This window comes from Odocoileus virginianus, chromosome 9 (genome assembly GCF_023699985.2).
Source record: "Odocoileus virginianus isolate 20LAN1187 ecotype Illinois chromosome 9, Ovbor_1.2, whole genome shotgun sequence".
NCBI lineage: Eukaryota > Metazoa > Chordata > Mammalia > Artiodactyla > Cervidae > Odocoileus > Odocoileus virginianus.
In genome coordinates, this window is record NC_069682.1 from 59,093,407 (window position 1) to 59,112,574 (window position 19,168).

A 19,168-nucleotide genomic window follows, 5' to 3' on the forward strand; every position below is an offset into this window, starting at 1 on the left:
ACACACACACAAAAGATACAAAAATGGCCCATAGGTTTCCCTGGTGATCTAGCAGTTAAGAATCTGCCTGCCAGTGCAGGGAACATGGTTTTGCCCCCTGGTCTGTGAAGATCCTACATCCTGTGGGGCAACTAGGCCTGTGCTCTGCAGCTACAGAGCCCATGGACATCTACTACTGAACCCTCTGTGCCCTAGAGCCCCAGCTCCGCAACAAGAGAAGCCACAGGAATGTGAAGCCTGTGCATTGCAACTAGAGAGTAGCCGCCATCTCCACGACTAGAGAAAACCTGTGTATAGCAACAAAGACCCAGTGCAGCCAAAAATAAATAAATATTTTTTAAAATGACCCTCAAATATATGAAAAATATGCTAGCAGGTGTAAATTATTTCAAAATTAAAAAGATTTTAAATATATGAATGGTGTGGTAGGCAAGATTCACCTTGGCCCCTATGACCTTTTTCCCTTAGGGGTTTTGCTGATGCAATTAAGATGACTAATCAGTGACCTTAAATGTTGATATTTTTCAGGTCGTGTTGTTTAGCCAATAAGTTTTATCCAACATTTTTGTGACACCACCACCCCCAAGGACTGTGGCCCATGAGGGTCCTCTGTCCATGGGATTTCCCAGGCAAGAATACTGGAGTGAGTTGCCATTTCTATCTCCAGAGGATCTTCCCAACCCAGGGATTGAACCCACGTCTCCTGCATTGGTAGGTTTCCCTGGTGGCTCAGCTGGTAAAGAATCCACCTGCAGTGTGAGAGACCTGGGTTTGATCCCTGGGTTGGGAAGATCCCCTGGAGAAGGAAAAGGCTACCCACTCCAGTATTCTGGCCTGGAGAATTCCATGGACTGTATAATCTATGGGGTCACAAAAAGTCAGACATGACTGAGCTACTTTCACTCCTGCATTGGCAGGTGATGCTTTATTTCTGAGCCATCAGGAGCCTAACCTAATCATGGGAACTCTTTAAAAGAAGAGAATTTTCTCCCTCTGGTGGCAGAAGGAATCAGAGAGATTTGAAATGTGAGGGGGATTCTACAGCTGGCCATGGAGTCTTGCCTACAGTCTTGCCTCACACTGTGGACAGTGTGAGGTCCACAAGAGAAGTAATACTTGCTGCCTCCAGGAGGTGAGAGGAGCCACCAGTTAAGAACCAGCAAGGAAGTAGGAAACTCACTCCTATATTTGTAAGGAGCTGAATTCTGCTAATGACCTGAATGAACCTGGAAGCCAACTTCCCCAATCAAGCCTCCAGATGAGAAGGCAAGGAGCCAAAACCTTGATTTTAACCCTGTGAAACCCTTAGCAGTGAATCCAGTTATTTACTGTGCCATCCTTCCAATGTAAGAACTGCGAGCTGCTAAATTTGTGGTAATGTATTATATAGCAGTAGAAAGCTAATACAGATGGACTAAACATACCAATGTCAGGATGAAAAAATAAGACCAAACTATGTGTTTATAAAAGATATACATGTATAAGAACACAGAGTAAAAAAGAGGCACAATGTTAACAGTAACCATTAACAAAGTTGAAGTAGCTGTATTAACATCTGATAAAGTAGACTTCAGGATAGAGGAGCATTACCAAGGTAAAAAAATGAACATTTCTTAAGGATTAAATGGTCTACTCATCAAAAAGACACACAGTTCTAAATGTGTATTCATATGATAAGAAAGTTTCCAAATATATGAAGTGAAAACTGGTGAATGGAAGGAGAAAGTAAACATACAATTATAGTTGGAGTTCTCAATACCTTCCTCTTAGTTGATAAACACTCAGTCATAAAAAAAGTAAGGAGAACATGAGCAACACAATGTAAACCAACTGGACCCAATTGCCATGTACTGAACTCTCCTCCCAGAACTGAAGAATACATATTCTTTTGTTCATCTGGAATATTCATTAATATAGGCTATATAGTAAACCATATGAGTGTGTGTTTGGTCGCTTAGTTGTGTCTGACTCTTTGCAGTCCCATAGACTGTAGACTGCCAGACTCGTCTGTCCATGAAATTATCCACAGCAAGAACATTGGAGTGGGTTACTATTTCCTACTTCAGGAGATCTTCCCAACCCAGGGATCCAACTCGTGTCTCTTGCGTCCCCTGCACTGGCATGTGGATTCTTTACCACTGTGCCAATTGGAAGTCCCCATAATAAACCATAAACAAGTATTAATACATTTTAAGAGTTAGAAATAATAGAGAATATGATGTATTACCTATTATACAGCCACAACAGAATTACATTAAAAATTTAAAACGAGGATTTCCCTGGTGATCCAGTGGTTAAGAATATGCCTGCCAATGAAGGGGACGTGGGTTTCGTCCCAGGTCCAAGAAGATTCCACATACCGCAGGACAACTAAGCCTGTGCACCACAACTGCTGAGCCCACACTGTCTAAAGCCCATGGTCCACAACAAGAGAAGCCAACACACTGAGGAGGCCCATGCACCGAAACTGGAGAGCAGCTCCTGCTTCCCCCAACTAGAGAAACCTTGCATGCAGCAACAAAGACCCAGCACAGTCAAGTATAAGTGAATAGATTATTTTTAATCAATAATGAAAAGTTATCTAGGAAAATCTCCTAATACCTTTATATTAGACAAACATAACTCTTCCTAATCCATGGGGCAAAGAGAAAATCTAAAGAAATCAGAAAATATTTTGAAGAGAATGATAGTTAAAACTGTGTATCAAAAGTTTGAGATGCAGCTGTGCAGTTTTTAGAGAGAAATTTATCTCTAAATGCTATATTCAAAAGGAAGAAAGGTGTAAAATCAAATGAGCTAAACTTCCACATTAAGCTAAGAAAAAAAGAGGGCAAATTAAACCCAGAGTAAGCAAAAGGAAGAACATTATAAACATAAGAATGGAAAATAGTGCAACAGAAAATAGACAAAAATTAGAAAATTTGTGAAATTAAAAGTTGGTTCTTTGAAAAGATTAACAAAATTGATAATGTCTAGCAAAACTGATTAAGAAAAAACTCAAATTGCTACTATTAGGAATGAAAGAGAAGATACTTGGATCCCACCTAAAAATATAATAACCAAAATAAAAAACTCATTTTGGGGCTTAATAGTATCAATAGAATAAAAATTACAGAGGAAAGAGCCTGTGAATTTGAAACTAGATCGGTATAGCTTATCCAATCTGAGCAACAGAGGAAAACTATATTAAAAAATTAGCAGAGCCTCAGGGGGCCATATCAAAAGGTCTAGTATTCATATTACTGGAGTTCCAGAAGAAGAGGGGAAAAAGTGCAGTACAGAAAAAATACTTGAGGAAAAATAGCTAAGAACTTCTAAAGTTTGATGAAAGATAATCATCTACAAACTCACAAAGTTCAGCAAATCCCAAACAAAATATACCAAAAGAAACCCATGACATGACACTTCATAATCATACTGCTGAAAATTAAAGAAAAAAATACCGAAAGCAGAGTAAAAATGAAATATTTCCTATAGAAGAACTATGATTTGAATAGCAGTGGTTTTCTCATCAGAAATTATGGAGGACAAAAGGAAGTGAAACAAAAATTTTAATGTGCTAAATGAATGTGCTAAATGAAATGTCACCATAGAATTCTATATCCAGAAGAAACACCCTTGAGCAATGAAGGTGAAATATATTCTCAGATGAAGACAAGCTAAAAGAATACATTGCCAGTAGACCTGTTCTAAAAGAATTACTAAAGAAAATTCTTCAGAGTGAGGGGAAATGATACCAAAAGGAAACTGGGAACTTCGGGAGTGAAAGAAGAGCAACAGAAATGGTAAATATTTGGGTAAATATAATAGACCATTCTTCTATTCCGAGTTGTTTCAAATGTTTGATGTTTGAAAGCAACAATTATGATATTGTCTCATAGGATTTTCTATGTATATATATCAATAATATATACATCATAAAGCAGGCAGATTAAAGGGACTGATACACTTGTGAGGTTTCTACACTGAATTGGTAAAACTCCAATTATAAATGCACTGTGAAAGTTAAATACTTATCCTGTAATCCCTATAGCAACCATACATGTACATAAAAACTATACAGTTTTTTTAAAAAGCCCACAATAGATAAAATGGATACCGGAAAAAAATTCAAATAACCCAAAAGAAGGCAGGGAAGGGGAAAGAGAGGGACAGAAAAACGAGGAAGCAAGTAGAAAACAAATAACAAAATGGTAAATCTAAGTTCAAATATATTCATTATTGCCTTAAATGTAGAAAGTTCAAATGTACCAATTAAAACAGAGTTTCTTGGAATGGATGTTTTTAAATGGCTCAACTATATGCTATCTTGGAGAAGGAAATGGCAACCCATCCCAGTATTCTTGCCTGGAGAACTCCATGGACAGAGGAGCCTGGTGGGCTACAGTCCCTGGGGTTGCAAAGAGCTGTACATGCCTGAGCACCTGAGCAACTAACACAACACTATATGCTGTGTACAAATAAAGCTCATTTCAAATATAATGATATAGCTAGGTTAAAAGAAAAAGGATGGAAAAAAATATAACAGGCGAACACTACTCAAAAGAAACCCCAGTGGCCATTTTCATATCAGACAAGTTGTTATCTGAAGAAATAATTGGGCTTCCCTGGTGGCTCAGCAGTCAAGAATCCACCTGCCAAGCAGGAGACACGGGTTCAATCCTTGGGTCAGGAAGATCCCCTGGAGAAGGAAATGGCAACCCACTCCAGTACTCTTGCCTGGGAAATCCCATGGACAGAGTTAGCCTGGCAGGCTATAGTCCATGGAGTCGCAAAATAGTCAGACACGACTGAGCGACTAAACAACAATATGTGCTGTCTACAAAAAAAGCTCATTTTAAATATAATGATATAGCTAGTTTAAAAGTAAAAGAATGAAAAATAGATAACAGGTAAACACTACCCCAAAGAAATCCCAGTGTCCATATTCGTATCAGACAAACTATCATTCAATGAAATAATAGCTAAGAACTGTGACACCTCAGAGTAAAGAAATTACCCAGGATTAAGAGGGGCATTACATAATGATAAAAAGGTAAATTCACCAAGAATATATAATAATCCTCAATGTGTATATACCTAATAGAATAGTTTCAAAACACGTGAAGCAAAACTGATAGAACTGAAAAGAAAAACAGGTATTTCCACAATTATAATTAGAGTATCAACACTCTTTTCTCAGTAATTTATATAAATACTAGACAAAAAATTAGTAAGCATAACGAACTCAACCAAATGGACTTAATTGCTGTTTATAGACTACTTCATCCAACAACAGCAAAATAAATATATTTTTAAGTGTGCATGGAAAAACTAATCAGCTTTCTCGATCCTCGGCGGATGAAATCAGACCCCAGGCCCGGCGTCCCGTGTGCTGAGGGGACGGCTGGCCTGGCGGTGTGTGGGGCCGGGCCCCTGCGAACAGAGGTCCGAGGCCAGCACCTCTCTCTAAGGCCTATTACCACAAGCCTTGATCAACCTGTGGATGAAATGGAAAATAAAAGAGTTCCTGGATCTCATGCCTGGTGCTCCTCCTGCCTACAACTGCCATTTGAATTCATCAGATCCAAATTCTGATGCCCCTCCAGAATACAATTCCCATTTTGTACCTGGGCCCCCTGGACCAGCTGTCCCTCCAAATGCATACACCCCAGGAGACTTGCCTGTGGGATACTACAGCCCATAGCAACTCAGGACCCTTCTTTCATACCTGCCAACTGGTGGCACCCATCCTATACAGTACCAGCCTGATTGGTACCCTTCGCCAATTGGGCTGCATACATGTTCTTCAGCATTTTGAGCCTCTAGAAGTTGGAGGTGCAGTGTCCTCCTGGCATGACCGTTGGCTGAACACTGGAACCTGTGAAGGGTGGTGTACAGCCTCCAAAACTAGAAGAAAGAAGATACGATAGGAGTGCTTGGGCCATGTTCTACCTATGGCTGTGGTTCAGATTCTGTTTTTGAGTACCTGCCTGGAAATGGATATCAGGGAGAGATTGTGCCATTTTCTTCACTGATTGCTTTATAACATTCTAAGAGAGAATGTGTTCATATTTTTTGCATTTTTAAGAGGTCATTTTATAATCAGTTGAGAGAACAGGAGTGAGAAACATGTTATCTTTATCCTGACAAAGCTGTTGAGAGGACATGGCTGTGTTCTTTGGGAACACAGTAAGTCCCTTACATGCAAACCTTCATGTCGTGAACTTTCAAAGATGTGAACATGCATCTGGTTCCTGTGCTCTCCATGCCAAATATGAGTGAAATTGCAGCTTGCCCTCTGTCTCCTATTGCTGATGATCCTTCAGCTCTACCACCTCCTGCCTCCTCTCCTCCAGTTAGTAACTCTTCTTGCCTGTTCACTTGATGGCAGCCCCTATACACGCCAACTGTTATACTGACTACTGTACTTTTTGTGGTACTGTACTGTAAAATTAAAATGTTTTCTTGAAAAAAACTACTCAGATGTACATAGAAAGGATAATCAAGATAGGCCATATGTTGGGTTATAAAATTAACCGTAACAAACTTTAAAGTTGGCGTCAATCATGATGGATGGCAACACCAACTGGATGGGCATGAGTTGGTGATGGACATGGAAGCCTGTCGTGCGGCAATCCATGGGGTCACAGAGAGTTGGACACGACTGAGTGACTGAACTGAACTGAAACTTAAAAGAATTTAAATCATGCAAAGTATATTTTCTGACCATAATGGAATTAGATTAGAAACCAAAACCAAAAAGATAACAGGAAAATCTTCAAATATTTAGATAGTAAACAACATGCTTCTAAATAATCAGAAAGTCAAAGAGTGTCAGGTGAAATTATAAAATATTTTTACTGAACAAAAATAATACAGCGAATCAAAGATTTTAGAATGCAGTGCTTAGAGGGAAATTTATAGCATTAAATGCTTATATTAGAAATAAAGAAGAAAAGTCTCAAATAAATAAACTAAGCTTTCACTTTAAGAAACCAGAGATGAACAAACTAAACCCAAGGCAAGTAGAAGGAAGGAAACAGTAAAGATAAGAGCAGGAATCAATGGAATTGAAAACAGAGAAAAGCAAGATAAAAAGCTAGTTCTTTGAAAAGAGCAATAAAATTGATCTACTCCTAGCAAGACCAACAAAAAGAAAAAAGAAGATACAAATTACCACAATCAGTAATGAAAGGGATTATATGCTTTTTAAAAATAGCATTATTTATTTATTTATTTTTGGCTGTGCTGAGTCTTTGTTGCCGCGCGGGCTTTTCTCTATTAATGGTTGCAGTGAGTGAGGGCTGCTCTCTAGTTGTGGGGCTCGGGCTTGCTGTGGTGGTTTCTCTCGTTGCAGAGCAAGGGCTTTAAGGCACATAGGCTCCAGTAGTTGCAGCACATGGGCTCAGCAGTTGTGGCTCCCGGGCTCTAGAGCACAGATTCAATACTTGTGGGCTTAGTTTCTCTGTGGCACGTGGGATCCTCCTGGATCCAGGATTGAACCTGTGTCTCCGACATTGGCAGGAAGATTCTTTATCACTGACCCCCCCCAGGGAAGCCTGGGATTATACACTTTTAAAAGAGAATAAAAATTGCAGACATTTAAAAGCTAGTAAGGGAAGACTATGAACAGCTCTATGCACATACATTTGATGACTCAGATGAAATGGACTCATTCCTTGAAAACCACAAAACTCACTCAAGATGAAATAGATAACCTCAATATTTCCATAACTATTAAGGACATTGATTGAAAGGAGTCTCCTCTCCCAAATGTTTTAGCTTACATACTGTACTATTCCATTTGTATCACATTTTCAAAAAGACAAAAAACTATAGTGATAAAAAATGAGTGGTTGCCAGGGGTTAGTTAGGGATGAGGGTAGGGTGGGGAATATGACTACAAAGCAATAGCATGAGGGAAATTTCTGGGGTTATGGAACTGTTCTGCATTCCATTTATGAATCTATAAATGTGTTAAAATGAACTGTATACACAAAAAGTCAATTTTACTGTATGTTTGCTTAAAACAATTTTTTTTCCCCATATAATTAGGACTCCTTGAGCAAATGGCTGATTCCAGAGCTGCGGCACAGGAGGTACAAGATGAGCCTGGAACATCTTCTTGTGCTATAAAGTAAGGAATTACTCAAAATAAAAATGGGCACCTGTCTTGAGGGCAAATGAGCTAACTTGAAGGAGTTCCTACTAACCATATCTTGAAATTTTAGCACCAAAATAATTAAAGATGGTAATAATTATAAACCATTAAAAATAGAAATTTATGAATCTCAACTTATAGCAAATAAATACATATATTTCTACATGCATATGTACATACTGTTGCTTATAATAGAATGTCTAATGCTTTTGGCTAAATATAGAGGGAATGCTGAGGTTGTGAAGTCCTATTTTGCAGTCGGCATAACAAAGATGGACTCAGGCAAGACTATCAGTGAATATTAAATCTAGGAGTAAATCTTTATGAGGTACAGGATATTTGCATGATCTTACAATGTGTCCCATAGATGGTTACCAGGGAAAAATTAGTAATTTCTCAGTGGAGAAATCAAACAATTTGACCTGGTGATTACAACATCACCAATAAGGGTTAGATGGCTATTGTGTGCCTTACGTGTATGCATGCTAAGTCACTTCAGTTGTGTCTGACTCTTTTGTGACCCTACAGACTGTAGCGCGCTAGGCTCCTCTGTCCATGGAGTTCTCCAGGCAAGAATATTGGAATGGGTTGCCATTCCCTTATCCAGAGGCTCTTCCCAACCCAGGGATTGAACCTGGGTCTCCAGGTTCGATTACAGGCAGACTCTACAGTCCGAGCCTAGAAAATATTCAGCATATATATTTGTATATAAATAATTCCTACTCAATAATAAAAAGACAAACAAGCCCAATTGAAAAAGGGGGGGAAAATGAGACAAGTGCTTCATAAAGGAAAATGTACAGGTGGACAATTAACATATGAAAAAATTAACATCATTATGCATCAAGAAAACAAACCACAATGAGATACCATTTTACACCCACTAGAATAGCAGCAACAAAAAACAAGAAAGAAAAACTGTCATTTCCAAGTGCTGGTGAGGATGTGCAGCAAACAGAACTTTCATAAATTGCTGATGGGAATGTAAAATGATTTAATTGAATTCTGTCTCTACCGAAAAAAAAAAAAAACCAACCTGGATTGCCAGTGTTCATGAAAATGTAAACTAGCCAGATATGCTGTAAAGAGCACTGGGAAAGAAATCAAAAGCTCCCAAGAATAGTTCACAATTCTGCCACTACTGCTGAGTAAATCACTTAGTTGCTCTGGGTTGAGGGGTTTTTTAATATGTAAAATGAAAGATATACACTAAATTATCTCCATGAGCTCTTCCAATAATAAAGTTCCATGAGGTAGTTGTTGTTCAGTTGCTAAGTCATGTCCAAGTCTTTGTAACCCCATGGACTGCAACATGCCAGACTTTCCTGTCCTTCACCATCTCCCAGAGTTTGCTCAAACTCATGTCCATTGAATTGGTGATTTCAAATTCAGTGGGATAGCTGTGCAGGTCAGAAAAGAAAGATAACTTACAAAGGAAAGAAAATTCTTTTGTGTGCATCACACCCTGTACTAATTACTTTACAAAGCTATCTCATTTATGATGTAAGTTTACTATTCCCATTTTTTTAATTTAAGTATTTATATAGAGGAGAAATTGAGGCTCACAGAGTCTACGTGATTTAGAAGCCCATATTCTTTTCACATCCCATCTCATCTTTGTCTAGGGAGTTAAATTCTTCTATGGATTTTTCTTATTCCTTCCACAGATGTTTCCTTGGCCACCCTGATCCAGAGTGATTTCCTCTTTTTCAGAGTTTCTCTGGTACCTATCACCCATACTTCCGATTTCATACCTATAACTTTATGCAGGGTTGGTTATATTTGATTCACTTACTAATCTGTAAGCATTTATTGAACAGCCACCATAAAGCTCTGCTAGGCAGTGGGGATCCACAAATAAATAAGACACAGTTCCTGCCCTCAAGAGTTAAAATTTAGTGAAGGAGACAATCAGCAATCTATTAACACCCTGATCTATTTTAAGAGTAAATCACTTTCTCTACAAAACAAACAGACATACCACTGATGAGTCTGAAAGCCGCAAGACTACGTGTTAAGGGAAAGAGGAATTTTTAATTACTGATTTACAATAGCAAATATTCCATAAGCATTGAGGGCAAAACAAAGAGGCGGTAATAATTGACTGAGAAACTTAAATTCGAAGCAGTAGCACTTTTCCCAGCCAGAGGGTATGGATGTGAGCGAAGCTCCCAGCTCCGTGGCAGTCCAGAATGACTGGTAGCACACTGCTGTCTTCTTAACACCTTATCTATTGTTGATAACTAGGCATGGCTTTAGGAACAAGACTATCTATTCCAGCCAATGTTATAGCCAGTTACACCACTGACAATGTATTTCTAAGGTAGTCTTCTTGAGTGCAATGACAGTTTTCTGACAAATGGGGCAAGTCCACAGATAAAAATTATGTGAGCAAAGTCTGAAACATAGAAAAGATTCTCCTCTGCTTTGGTTTCTTCCTGGTTCTTGTAGTCAGTCTGGATCTTTCTCTCTAGAAATGTTAAGTTATATTTTTTTCCTTCAGTGTCATACTCTGGGATACTGAGTTAATTTATTCCAATTTAATTTAATGAGCACTTTCAATATGCAAAGCAATATGGTTGTTACTTAAAGGAAATAAATATGAATAAGAAAGGATTCCTTCAGAGTTGAGAGTCATGTACATAATTATCTAGGCTATCAGTCCGTTCAGTCGCTCAGTCGTGTCCGACTCTTAGTGACCCCATGAATCACAGCACGCCAGGCCTCCCTGTCCATCACCAACTCCCAGAATTTACTCAGATTCATGTCCATCGAGTCAGTGATGCCATCCAGCCATCTCATCCTCTGTCGTCCCCTTCTCACCCTGCCCCCAATCCCTCCCAGCATCAGGGTCTTTTCCGATGAGTCAACTCTTCGCATAAGGTGGCCAAAGTATTGGAGTTTCAGCTTCAGCATCAGTCCTTCCAATGAACACCCAGGACTGATCTCCTTTAGGGTGGACTGGTTGGATCTCCTTGTAGTCCAAGGGACTCTCAAGAGTGTTCTCCAACACCACAGTTCAAAAGCATCAATTCTTCAGCACTCAGCTTTCTTCACAGTCCAGCTCTCACATCCATACATGACCACTGGAAAAACCATAGCCTTGACTAGATGGGCCTTTGTTGGAAAAGTAATGTCTCTGCTTTTTAATATGCTGTCTAGGTTGGTCATAACTTTCCTCCCAAGGAGTAAGCATCTTTTAATTTCATGGCTGCAATCACCATCTGCAGTGATATTGGAGCCCAAAAAGATAAAGTCTGACACTGTTTCCACTGTTTCCCCATCTATTTGCCATGAAGTAATGGGACCAGATGCCATGATCTTAGTTTTCTGAATGTTGAGCTTTAAGCCAACTTTTTCACTCTCCTCTTTCACTTTCATCAAGAGGCTCTTTAGTTCTTCTTCACTTTCTGCCATAAGGGTGGTGTCATCTGCATATCTGAGGTTATTGATATTTCTCCTGGCAATCTTTATTCCAGCTTGTGCTTCTTCCAGCCCAGCATTTCTCATGATGTACTCTGCATATAAGTTAAATAAGCAGGGTGACAATATACAGCCTTGATGTATTCCTTTTCCTATTTGGAACCAGTCTGTTGTTCCATGTCCAGTTCTAACTGTCAAGAGGCAGGTCAGGTTGTCTGGTATTCCCATCTCTTTCAGAATTTTCCACAGTTTATTGTGATCCACACAGTCAAAGGCTTTGGCATGGTCAGTGAAGCAGAAATCGATGTTTTTCTGGAACTCTCTTGCTAGACCAGGACTCCTCATTAGTATAGCCCAGCCCAGAACCTTGGACATAGCAGTGATGTTAATCTTAAGGGGTAGAATGTACTAGACCATGTGCCAGATACATGTTTACTAATAGGGTTTTCCCAGAAATGAACCTGCAAGTGTTCTCTGAAGTGGGACTGAATTCAGACACAGGATCTATTGGCCTTAGCATTGTGACCTAGGATCTAAGAAAAGAGACAAATCCCTGTGATTTCGTATTACCCAACCTCTTTCCCAGAGGTACCCCTGAAGTACCAACCCAAACCTCATCCTGCTAGCTAAGCAAGAGGTGATGCAGGTGAATAGATTCTCTCTAAAATGCAAAGGGAACTGAAATTCCCTTTCAACTAAGGGAACTGAAATTCATTGAGCATCTACCATGTATTGATGTTACACATATATCTCATTTACAGTTTATGTTATCACTCGAGAATATCATTGCCCCCATTTTATATCTGAGGAAATTGGGGCCTCAAGAGGTTAAATAACTTGCCCAAGGTCACAAAGCTAGTAAGTAGTGTTGATTCAACTTGGAGAATGGCACTGGATGGAGACATAATTCAGAAATCTGCTGAGTCCTGGCTCTGCCAGGAATCTGTCATGGCTAAGTGATATTTCAAGTTATCAGACTGCTCCAAATCCATAGATAGGAGGCCCCCACATAGCACACTCTACTCCAGACAACATCTGAAAGTCAGTTTCACCAAATACTTTTGGTCTCCAAAATCCAGTTTTTTTGCACCTTAATTTTAGGGTACTTCCAGATTAGATATGTGATAGCTCAGTTGCCATAAAGCAAAAGAACTCACCCCAGAGAAGCTCCTGCTGAGTTGGCAATGCTCTGGGAGGTGGAGATCCTTGAGGGAGGGGGAAGCCAGGGAGCAGGAGACTATAGAGGCCCATTAGCCCTGAAAGCACTGAAGACCCAGGAGGCCAGGCAAAGTGGTCAGAGTGGCCCCACAGCTGGTGGTCATTAACAGCTCAGGGCTGCATAAAAAGCAGCGGGAAGGCAGGGGATGGTTTCGGTTAGCCTGCCAAAGTTACTGAACCAAATCCTGGACCCTCAGTTCCCTGACCCTTCCCATTCAGCAATTTCCACAGGTAAGTCCAAAGGGGAACTGCTTTAGGAATCCAGTAATTTAATTCTGCTTTGCTGATATAAGGATATGGAAAGGTTGTTGCTGAACCATGAAAGTAGCCGGGATTCTTGGCCTCCAGAGAATTCAATCCAGGGCCAGAGATGAGGCTTGGTTGCTCAGAGCTTTTAGTAATAAAGTTTTATTAAAGTATAAAAGAGATAGAGAAAGCTCCTGACATAGCCATCAGAAGGGGGCAGAAAGAGTGCCCGCTTGCTAGTGTTAGCAACAAATTTTAAATTAGTTATTACAAAGAATCAAAAGAATGTCTGGAGGTTGTAAAGATCTTACTAGACCCACTCCCATAATTTACATTTTTAAGATAACAGGATTAGCCAGAAGGTTTTCAGGAAGGAGAAACTGTCCTCAAGCAGGATACATTGTTATATAATCCTTAGTACAGAGTTTAAACTGAGTTGTTTCTTGTGTAATCATCAGTTACACAGGCTTAAAGATAAAAATGTTTTATGTGACTAAGACTAAGGAATGTGGAGGGGGAGAAAAAGTTTGTCCTTTTCCTCCTCCTTGAGAATTCCAGACCCCTATCTCCTCCTTGAGAACCCTAGACCCCTCTCTCCTTGGGGACCCCCAGACTTCTTATCAACCTGCCTAGGAATTGGCCCTCTCAATATCAAAAAGGACAAACTTATTTTTACCTCTATATTCCTTAGTCTTAGTCACATAAAACATTTTTATTTTTAAGCCTGGAATTGATGATTATGTAACAACTCAGTTTAAACTCTGTACTAAGGATTATGGGGTCGCTAAGAGTCGGGCACAACTGAGCGACTTCCCTTTCACTTTTCACTTTCATGCATTGGAGAGGGAAATGGCAACCCACTCCAGTGTTCTTGCCTGGAGAATCCCAGGGACAGGGGAGCCTGGTGGGCTGCCGTCTGTGGGGTTGCACAGAGTCGGACTCGACTGAAGTGACTTAGCAGCAGCAGCAGCAAGGATTATATAACAATGTATCCTGCTTGAGGACAGTTTCTCCTTCCTGAAATGCTTCTGGCTAATCCTGTTATCTTAAAAATGTAAATCACCAAAACTGGATAGAAAATGGGCCAATGATTATTACATGATTAATTAATGAGGTCAACTCCCATTTTATGTAGGGAGCTTGCCAAGAATTCTCTAAAACAATAGACCATCCCCAAATCATTTATATTCAACTTTGGGATCTGAAGTGGCACTTGGCAGCAGTAAGGTTCCTGAGTATGTTTAACCTGGGTTGAAAATAAAAATTAGTAGTCTTTGGGAATGCACTGATTGATGAATGCACAAAGGGGAACCGATTAGTCATTTAGATGTTGCCATTGATGGTCCACAAATGGGGGAGGGAGCTATACATGAATAATTCTAGCCACTATCAGCAGCTGATTTTTCATTAGAATTTGAACATGGAGCCACAAAATGAAACTAGCCTGGGGAGAAAGAGTCGTTAACCAGAAGACTTCTGAAATCATTTCCACAGAAGATTTATACCCTTTTCGGAGGAGTTCATTTTCAATCTTTGTTTTCCTTTGGGCTCTAAAGTCCCTTCTCAGAGAAAAAGTCAATTCTCTGCTCTGGACTAGGGCAAAGTGTCTACAACTTGTCAGTTTTATCCCTGTCCACAGGCCCAGTAACTTTAAGATGGACTTCCTCAGGGTTGCGTCTCTACTGATGGTGTTTTCTTATCTCTTAGGAGGCCCCAAATTTCCCGAACTGCTTTTGAGAGATTCAGATACTTTATTTTATTTTATAAATAGTAGTTACAGACTTTATGTATCCATCACTCATATCATCTGTGCAAAATCAAGAAGATATACTCTCGTGGGTACAAGCTTAGCATACCAGTCTCTTAGATATGAAAGGTAATGGAAGTCCCTTGATGGTTTGTTTTCAATGCGAGACCTAGCTGGAGCACATCACTTATTGTAAATGACCTTTGCAAGGGGAAGCTACTTTGGAGCAGTTTTACCACTTGAAAATGAGATAAGACCATTGCAAAAGTAAATAAAAATCAATAATCAAAAGCCAGCTCCTAAGTCTAAGAGAAGAAAAAAATCACCTTAGAAGTGATTCTACTATATCAGTGCGTGGCATTTCCGCTATCCATCTGCCTTTGCTCTGCAGACCTCCTTCTGGGGCCAGGCCAGCCTTAGTGCCTCCTGCTGACCCAGGCATTCAGGGAGAAGAAAATGCCTTGTTTCTGTCTCTGGAAAGGATGCCTTTCCTCCTCCTGCAGCTCTTCCTCAGGTGGGACTCCTGCCTTCAGGACGTACAGACGCAGGCAGGCTCTTGTCAGCTCTGCCATTGCTCCTCCACAGCCCTTCTAACTCAGGTCACAGTGCTCTTAACTAGAAGCCTAGGCAAGAGTTTCTTTCTTTCTGAAATTTCTCCTTTATTTCATTTTTTAAGTTTTATTTATTTTTGGCTGCACTGGGTCTTCATTGCTTTTGCTCGGGCTTTCTCTAGGTCCAGGGAGCAGGGACTACTCTTTGTTATGGTGCTCAGGCTTCTCATTGAGGAAGCTTCTCTTGTCGCAGAGTACGGGCTCTGGGGTACACAGGCTCCAGTAGTTCCGGTGCACGACCAGAGATTGAACCCATGTCCCTTGCATTGGCAGGCGGATTCTTAACCACTGACATGAGGAAGGTCCTCTGAAGGGTCATACTGGGTCACGTTAACATAGGGCTTTGAGTCATAAGCTGGGACTAGCCTCTGTGAAGGATATACGGGGGGAGCTGATGGCTCCCACCAACTGCCCATCTGATGGTTGGATCTATTGCAGTCTTGGTATCAGCACAATCACACCTGACTTTATCAGTCAGTTTACAGAACCTCTCAGATGAGAATTTAGGAAGATAATAGATATAAAAACCATTGGTAAACTCCAAAGTCGCAGGTAAATGTATGAGACAATATTACCAAAGCTTTCCTAACCATTCCAGAGTTTGGTCCTTGAATTTCTGTTCTTTTCTCTACTCCATTCTCCCTGAGTGATCTCATCTGTTTCCCTGGTTTTATTTATAAGCTATACACCAATGACACCCAAATCTGTGTGTCTAGCTTAAGGCTCTCCCCAGAACTTTGGGTTTCACTGGTGGCCCAGATGGTAAAGAATCTGCCTGCAGTGTGGGAGACCTGGATTCGACCTGGAGGAGGGAATGGCAACCCACTCCAGTATTCTTGCCTGAAGAATACCCATGGACAGAGGAGCCTGGTGGGCTATGGGCTACAGTCCATGGGGTCTCAAAGAGTCGGACACGACTAAGCAACTAAGTACAGTCAGAATTTTAGTTTTATTTCTAATAGATTCCTAGATATCTCTATTTCAGTGTATTCCACAGATATGGTAAACAGAACTCACCCCCCTTCCTTGCTCTTCCTCTGGAATTTAGCATATATTAATAATTGGTGATACCATCAGCCACAGTCACCTGAAATAGACTCTGGAGAGCCTTCCTTGATTTCTCTCTTGCCCTCACTCATCCCAGTGCATCCAAGGCCCTTGGGTCTGTTGCTTCTTCCCCAAACTTACTACTCCAAGTGCTCATTCATCTGTCCCCTGTATTATTCTGCTTTAACCTAGATTGTTTTCTCTGGTCTTTGTTTCCAGATGTGTCACATCAATTTACCCTCCACCCCTTTGCTAGCACAATATTTGGAAATTAAATCTGACCATGTCTTTCCTGCCTAAAATCTTTCAGCAACACTGCAGGATATGGTCCAGGTTCCTTAATCTGATATTTATAAGGCTGTTTCTCCTGACCCTTTCGGCCCTTCCTGCCTGCACATTTCCCTCCACATATTTGCTATCACTGGCCTGTCTGCCTGCACTGTGCTCTCCTTCTATTGTTAGCACCCCAACCCCACATAGCTAAATCCTAGTCATCATGTAAGGCTCAACTTAAGATGTCACTTCTTTAGAGAAGCCTTCCCTGACTAGCCCCAACCCTTGGTCCACTAGGTTCTGTCAATACATGAACCTCATTTATTATTGTTATTTATTATTTCTATAATTTTTTTATATTTCTCTTCTTCTGGACTGTAAGCTCTTTGTAGGCAGAGACAATGCCTTTGTATCCACCATTTCTAGTATAGGTCATGGCATAAACTAAGCCTCCAATAATTGTTTGAATGACTGAATATCAGAAAAGTAGTCTCAGCTTTAAAAAAAAATATGTATGTATGTGTATTTATTTGGGGGTCTCTGCTACTGAGCATGGGCTTTTTCTAGTTGTGGCCAGTGGGGTCTCTACTCTCTAGTTGCAGTGGCTTCTCTTGTTGCGGAGCAGGGCTCTAGGGCATGTGGGCTTCAGTAGTTGCAGTGCGTGGGCTCAGAGTTCCAGCATGGCTTAATCACTCTGCAGCATGTGGGATTTTCCAGACCAGGGATCAAATCTGTGTTCCCTGCATTGGCAGTCTGATTCTTTAGCTAACCTCAGGTACTTAGCATTCACTTGCACTAAGTCCCTGCATTTTAGGTAGTGAACTGAATTGATTTCTCTGAATATATTTTAAGTTTATGCCAACCAAAAATTTCATAGTGATATTGAAAAAAGGTATTCCTTAAACATTCCAGTGCCCACTTTGATGACTGATGTCTTGGGTTCTCTCCTTGTCTCTCCACTATTGGGTTCACAAGGAGTTCCAGCTGAGACACACGCACCTCAGATCTTCTCCCCAAACCAGAGCCCTGATGTGGCCACCTGGGGGCAGTGCAGACTTGTGGAAGGACTCCACAGAGCAGCGTGGGGAGTCCCGGTGCTGAGCAGTCTCTGCGTGCCACTCTGCCCAGTTCCTTTTCCTCCTGTCAGGCGAGTGTATGCTCCTCGGTTCTTTGTCTCATCACAACAAAAATTTGGAGTGACGGACATTAAAGCCCCCTCAGCGGCTCCCAGCTCTTGGGTCTTGGACAGACCATGTTACAGCTCTCAGGTCTTGAGTGGACTGTGTTATAGCTCTTAAATAAGTCAGTGTTACAGTTCAGTGTTACAGCTCTATTTTATTTAGATAATAGCAGGAAAATCCATCTTCGGGGCATGAGGGCACGTCGACCCAAAGACGTGAAGAGAAGAGGGCCCCATCGCGTGGGAGAGAGAGAAAGAGCATACGCACGCATGGGAGAGACAGAGAGAGGGCCCTTTGGCTCCTCTTTTTCTGTTTCTTTCTTCCCCCTGGGCCTGTCCTATGCAAATTGGGCTTAGGCCGGAGCGCTGTTCTGCCTGAAGTCCTCACTCCGGTCCTCGGACCTTGCTTTGACCGTCCTCTGTTCTATTTTCGCGGGCTTTCCCCTTCCCGTCTTTTAGCCACCGCCATTTTGGACTCCTTTTCCCTATTCTAACTACCTAACGTTCCCCCTTCAAGAGATGGGAGGCCCAATTCTTTGGGAATAAGGGCATCAAGGTCTTTCTGGCTACTTCCTGTTGAATTGGGACAGCGAGGGGTATTGGGCCTCCCCATCTTGCTTGTCTCAAGCCTCAGAGTCCTTATAGCAGTGTCCATCTAAGGGTGAGTGATATTTTCCATGGTCAGCTGTAGTTTTGTATCTTTGTTGAACTGGCACTGCATGTTGTAGCTTGTTGACCTGAGCAGACACAAAACAGGTTAGACAATTGACAGTACATGGAACAATCAAAAGCAGCATCAGTATGGTGTAACAAGGACTATAGGGGCATTAACCAATTTCAAATTTACATCGCCAGGATGGCTCAAGTCTCTCCTTGTTCAGAGATCAGAAGATCTATCTCCTGTCTGTTTTGGAGTATTATCCCTGCCAAGCTATGTTGGCTCTTTAGAGCTATCCTGAGAAATGTTGTCCCCAGAAACCAGATTTTGGGAGTGTTCATTAGAATGGCACTCATTTGTAGTCCTGAATAGGTGTCTGAGATCTCCCAGGGGCTCACAGGTGTATTGAGTGTCTTCTTCTGTTTTCTTCCATGGCTTGACTCGTGAGTAGTGAATCCAGGAGTAATGTTCTGGCACCTTGACTGCTGTGGGAGTAGAAAGTATTACAGGGTAGGGGCCCTTCCATGTGGGCTGGAGTTGAGCCTTTGGGGACCCATCTTTCCAGACTTTAATTAGGAGTTGAGTCCCTGGAGCATATAGTGGTGACTCCTTAGAGTCTTTT

The 19,168-nt window shown here is 41.1% G+C and overlaps 1 protein-coding gene across 1 annotated transcript in view; it reads left to right on the forward strand.

Annotated features, from left to right (window-relative positions):
- The first annotated feature begins 8,036 nt into the window (after positions 1–8,036).
- Positions 8,037–19,168, forward strand: part of ASIP (agouti signaling protein) — a 116,332-nt gene continuing 105,200 nt past the window's right edge. The window contains exon 1 of the mRNA XM_070472549.1: positions 8,037–8,119. The gene's annotated coding sequence lies outside the window, so the exon portion shown is untranslated. The remainder of the gene's footprint in view (positions 8,120–19,168) is intronic.